The sequence below is a fragment of the Nuphar pumila genome, chromosome 11 (genome assembly GCF_984573655.1).
Source record: "Nuphar pumila chromosome 11, dmNupPumi1.hap1.1, whole genome shotgun sequence".
NCBI lineage: Eukaryota > Viridiplantae > Streptophyta > Magnoliopsida > Nymphaeales > Nymphaeaceae > Nuphar > Nuphar pumila.
Genome location: NC_143259.1, coordinates 32238229 through 32244367, shown reverse-complemented (window position 1 = coordinate 32244367; position 6139 = coordinate 32238229).

The window sequence follows — 6139 nt, the reverse complement described above, 5'->3', positions numbered from 1 at the left end:
CAAAATGCTTATTGTTTCTATCTTTAGGAAACAAGATGTCATCCACTCTCTTTGGACCCATTTCTACTAAAAAATCTTGGAGTTTCATATCGATGTTATTCCAATTTGCACAATCCTCTAAATTCGTAGTTGAATCTTCAGTTTCTTTAATCTCTTCAGTTCGAGTTCCATCTTCAGTTTCTTGAAACAAGATGTCATTCACTTCCTCATTTTCATTCAAGTCCATAATTTCATTCACTTCCTCATTTTCATTCAAATGCATAGTTTCATAGCTTTCCTCATTTTCATTCAGATCCATGAATTCATGGGCTTCCTCATTTTCATTCACATCCACGGTTTCATGGGCTTCCTCATTTGGTTCCACAGTTCTATTAAAATATTTGTTGATAGCTCCGGTTTGACTTTGAATTAATATTGCTTCCCTTTCTCTCCTTTTTCTCTTTTGAGCACCAGATTTATGCTTAAGAGGCATTATTTGTTGCTTATAATTAACAAATCACAAATCACAAATACCTATAATTAACAAATCACAAATTAGAAATCAGAATTTAACAAAATACCTATAATTAACTAAAGTACCTGAGACACCCTTAAAATCTGATGATTTTGACTGTCGCTGAACATATACACAACCGAGGCATTTACTGCACATCATAAACAAGTGAAAATTTTTATTACCATTAAGATGCTGAAGCATTTCACAGATATGTAGCAATAATACAAGTACAAGCTGCTGATAAAGACTCTTTAAAGCATTTTCAAGAAAGATTTTTTTAAATACTTATGAAATGGTGCAGAAGAACAACATGTTTGACCTGAAAACATAGAAAAGTATGTAAAAGGTACATAAAATCGTCCAAGCAGGAAACACTGTGAAAAAAAAATAGCAGGTTTTTGGCTTGAGTTGCACATATTTTATGACACTATATATAATATATTGCACATATTTCTTCACACTTTTGAGCTTTCCGATTTGAAAACTTCTGGATATTTTGCTATCTTGTGTGAGCTATTTGTATATAGTGATGGTTTGCACTGTTAATATTTGTCCTGAATTGTGCTGCAAAAGTAGTTTCTTTTTTCTTTTCTTTTTTTGTTCTGTTTACCAAGACTGGTTCTGGAAACAACAGGATTTCAAGTCATGATTGTTTATACTTTATACTCTTAACATAACTGCTACACTTACCCTGCACAAATTTCAATGATATATTTCTTACATATGCCAAACATAATAATGTATATTTGAAGATTATTATGAATGTAACTCATTTTCTGGAGCTCCAGAGCAGCTAAAATGAGGGAAAAGTATTTCCCTAATTTTGTAATTAAACTTTCTGCCTGTTACATGAAATTCAAAAGGAAACACTAAGAGAAAAAACTGGCAGGAAACTTTAGAAAATAAAAAAACAAAGATCAAGAAGTGGCTGCACAAGACACCACTAACATGTGAAATGTGCATATTCAGGACAAATTGTCATCATGCTGCAGTTGAACAGAAGACAACCCTGAGAAAAAACATCTAGGTCCCCTGGCATCTTCCTCTTCATTCACAAGAGGGCAGCTTTGCTGATACCAGCAAATAGGCCAAACAACCAACAACTTATGTCACACACACTTCATTTAGTATGTTGATCTTGTGTTGATACGATATGACACTCGGGCAAGCCAGGACACTTCATGGACCCTGTCAAACCTCTTGAGGAAGCTATGCAGCATAAAAAATGTATTTGTATGCCAGAAATACCTTATCATGGTGAAGACAGACCTGTAACTTGTATTAGTAAGTTCTACTATAATCAGTAGATGACCATAAATTTTGACTGCACAAGATACATAGGAAAAGAGGGCATTCATAGTGCAAAAAATATGTTCAACAGTAGCAGACTACATTAGGAGACCCACCCATCTGTATAGAAGGTTGTTTTCTAAACAAACTCACATCTGAGTAGTAGGGGACCTAGGGGTGATCTACAATTCAATAGAATGAGTGTTGAATTAAATGGCATGTAACTTGTATTAGTAAGTTCTACTATAATCAGCGATGACCATAAATTTTGACTGATAATGCTGCACAAGATACATAGGAAAAGAGGGCATTCATAGTGCAAAAAATTTATTCAGGTTGATGTTAAAGAAAAAAGCAGATACAGATCATACAGTGGTGATATGAATTGAACTAACCTTATAAGTTATAAGACCAACCAGAGGAAGTCTGGCCAATGACGAGAGGGCACAACCGCACATATTGAAGAAGACGAAGGAATGACGAGAGGGCACAGATGGAATGACGAGAGGGCACAGATCCATTGTATGAGACTCTCCACTAGCACCAGGCACCACACCAGATGGAATGACGAGAGGGCACAGGCACAACCGCACAGATTGAAGAAGATGAGGGGGCACTGGGCACAGATTGAAGAAGACGAGGGGGAAGAAAACGAGGGGGCACAGATTGAAGAAGATGAGGGGGCGCATGTTTTTTCAATGTTTAATCGAATCCGGGTCGGGTAAAAGATCCGAGTTTGATTTTTTACCCGAACCTTTTCTAAACAAATGGGGAGCTCAGGCCTTAAAAATGGGCCCCTAAAATTTTTTTGTGCCCAGGGGCCCTGAGGCCAAAGCCTCATTGGCCTCTTTACAGGTCCGGCTCTGCAACTGCCCTTCTTGATTTCATTTTCTTCAAAGCCTCTGCAATTTCTTTCTTTTGAATCTTGTGCATGAAGTCACGATTCATCTCATGAAAAGGAATTGAAAAGTCTCCAAGATCCTGAGCATGACTTTCATTAAATAGCTTATCAAAATAATATTTCCATCTCTCCTTAATCTCCTCATCTTTCACTAAAACCATTTGCGTTTCATCTTTGATACATCTAACCATACCCAGATCCCTCGATTTCCTATCTCTCATCTTTGCAAGCCTATAAATATCCTTCTCACCCTCTTTGGTATCCAACTTGTCATAAACCTCCTTATATGCCTTATCCCTCGCGTTCCGAACTACTTTTTTAGCTTCCTTCTTTGCTATCATATACTTCTCCAAATTCTCATTATCACGATTTTTACTTAGATTTCTATAACACTCTCTTTTAACCTTAATAGCTAATTTGACATCCTCGTTCCACCATGATGTATCCTTACCTTGCGGTGCACCACCTTTAGACTCACCCAATACCTCCTTAGCCACCTTTCTCATGCCACCCGCTATCTTATTCCACATAGATTCTGAATCCTCCTCGAGACACCAATCAACTTCCTTAACTACCCGCTCTACAGACATTCATTGTTTAGCTTCTTTCAGTGCCCACCACTTAATTCTAGGATTTATCATATGTCTATCCTTTTTGCGGTATTGTCTAATTCTAAGATCTAAAATTAAGACTCTATGTTGTGTAGCTACACTTTCTCCCGGTATAACCTTACAATCGATGCAACAACCCCTATCTCTCTTTCTAAGTAGGAAAAAATCTATCTGACTCGTATTAACCCCACTTTTAAATGTTACTAGGTGAGACTCCCTCTTCCTAAACCAAGTGTTTGCTAAGATCATATCATAGGATAAACCAAAATCTAAAATCCTTTCTCCACTTTCGTTTCTTTCTCTTATACCATAGCCTCCATGGATACTCTCAAATCCATCTCTACTAATGCCTACATGCCCATTAAGGTCACCGCCGATGAAAAGCCTTTCTCCATAAGATATCCCTTGTACTACTCCATCTAAATCTTCTCAAAATTGACGCTTAATGGAATGATCTAAACCTACTTGAGGTGCATAAACACTAATAATATTAATAATATTTGTACCTAATACTAATTTAATAAGTAAAATCCTATCACCCTTCCTACGGACCTCAACTACATTATCTATAAACTCACGACTCATAACAATCTCTACTCCATTCTTATTCCTATTTATTCCTGTATACCAAATCTTATATCCCCAATGTTCTATCACTTTTGCTTTCTCACCTACCTATTTGGTCTCTTGTAGGCATAAAATATCAATCTTTCTCCTACACATAACATCTACTAACTCTACCAACTTACCAGTTAAAGATCCTATGTTCCAAGTGGCTAACCTAATTTTATGGTCTTGGACTAACTTCTTTACCCCCACCCGTCCAACAAAGTGAGAGAACCCTTGCCTATTTGACACCACACCCGGGCGCCGGTGTGACGCGTCGCTTTCGGGCGACGACCTAGCAACCCTTGCCCATTTATCACTGTCTCCGAGCCTATAGAGTACAGTGTGTCGCTCAGTAGGGAACGCCCCAACGAAATTCTCATATTGGTTCATATTCATAGGGTATGACTAAGTTTTTATGCTGGCTGTCACAGGCCTACCGCAACCCTCCTCCTTTATCCGAGCTTGGGACCGGCAGTGTATAACTAAACAGCAATTTTTTTTTAGAGTAGTTTTGTAATTTTACTGTAGACTTCTTGTTTTTAGCAATACTAGCAGACTTCATCTTCGTTTGTATTGTGTATCTTAATCAATAAAAGAAAAAGGCTCAGTGTGATCATGGACGTAGGCAATTTTTGTCAAACCACGTAAAATTCTTGTTTTCGTGTGTAGTTGTTTTCTCCTTTTGCATTTTTTGTGCTTGTTTCTTCGATCCATTGATAGGTCGAAGGTTTCTTCCTTAACAATTGTTTCATGTCTATGAGGATACCATTGGCATGGAGCTGCTTAAAAGAGGTCGCTCGCATCATTGAATCTGTGTTTGTGATAAAAATACACTTCTGTTGTACCCATGAGAAATTAGGCTTGTTTTCAAGCCCTAATGGTGGGCCTCAAGGCCTGCTTTGCCGCACCAGCTTCTTTATGATTTTTGGTTTTTTCAATTTTTTTTAAATTTTCAGAGTTTGGGATTTGCAGAATTTTCATTTTTTTATTTCTGTCTTTTCAAGAAAAGGTGGAGTAAAAATACTTCTTTGAAACCAGATATTTTTGGGATTTGGACTTTCAAGTTTTTATGTTTTCTGAATGAATATGTACAAAGTTCGGGTTATAGATGGTCTTTAAAGTTTGGGTAGCATCTACCACACACACACACACAATCCGGGTCACCCAAAATGGTCTGGTACAGGTGGGCTATTCTTTATTGGAAACCAATGAACCAGATAGCAGTATTTACCATAGTTTCTAAAACCCACTCGACTAGTACTTGATTGACTCGTGACTCGGCAGGCTCAACCCGGTGACTAGGCCAGATCATGTTAACTTTATATTTTATATAAAATTTATAAATATATGTATATGCCATATATATTTTATAGTATATTATCAATATGTTGTATATAATATGCATTATATGATATTTTTAATAATATATTTAATGTATAATTTTATTAACATATATATATAACCATATTTTTGTATATTATATAAATAACATTTGTTTTATATTTTATATATACATAATTATATACAAAATATAATATATATGCATATACATGTATGACTCAGCCAAGTCATGGGCAGACTTGGTCTAGTCATGTTAAAACTCGACTGAGTTTTGTTCATTTTTGGGTAATTCACTGGGTTGACCCAGTAAATGACCGAGTCACCGGGTTGACTAGGCGAGTTTTTAGACCATGGGATTTACAGACAAATCAGGTCTAACTAAAGCCCACATAGAACCGGCTTGTGTATTCCTATAATTTTAAGAACCCTTCAGCTTGATATTTCAATATATATATATATATATATATATATATATATATATATATATATATATATATATATATATATATATATATATATATATATATATATATATATATATATATAATGATCTCTCAATTAACCATCGGCCCGACTTGATCTTCATGGTCTCCTTATCATCTCACACAGCTTTGAATACAGAAGGCTTTCATTGGTGCAACATGAGACCAAACTCTGTTCTCAGCCCACAGGCTTCAAACAACCTACGTAACGCAATATTTTCAAAAGCCAATGTAATCCTTAGTATGTCACAATATTTTAAAAAATATTGCCTGTTTTGAAAATATCATGGCAGCAGAACCAAAAAATACCCTTTTAATTTCTAAATATATTTTTAAAATCTTTCCCTTTTCTTTATATTTTTACATATATTTTGTGCTATTGTTTTTATATTTGCTGACATTTTCTGAG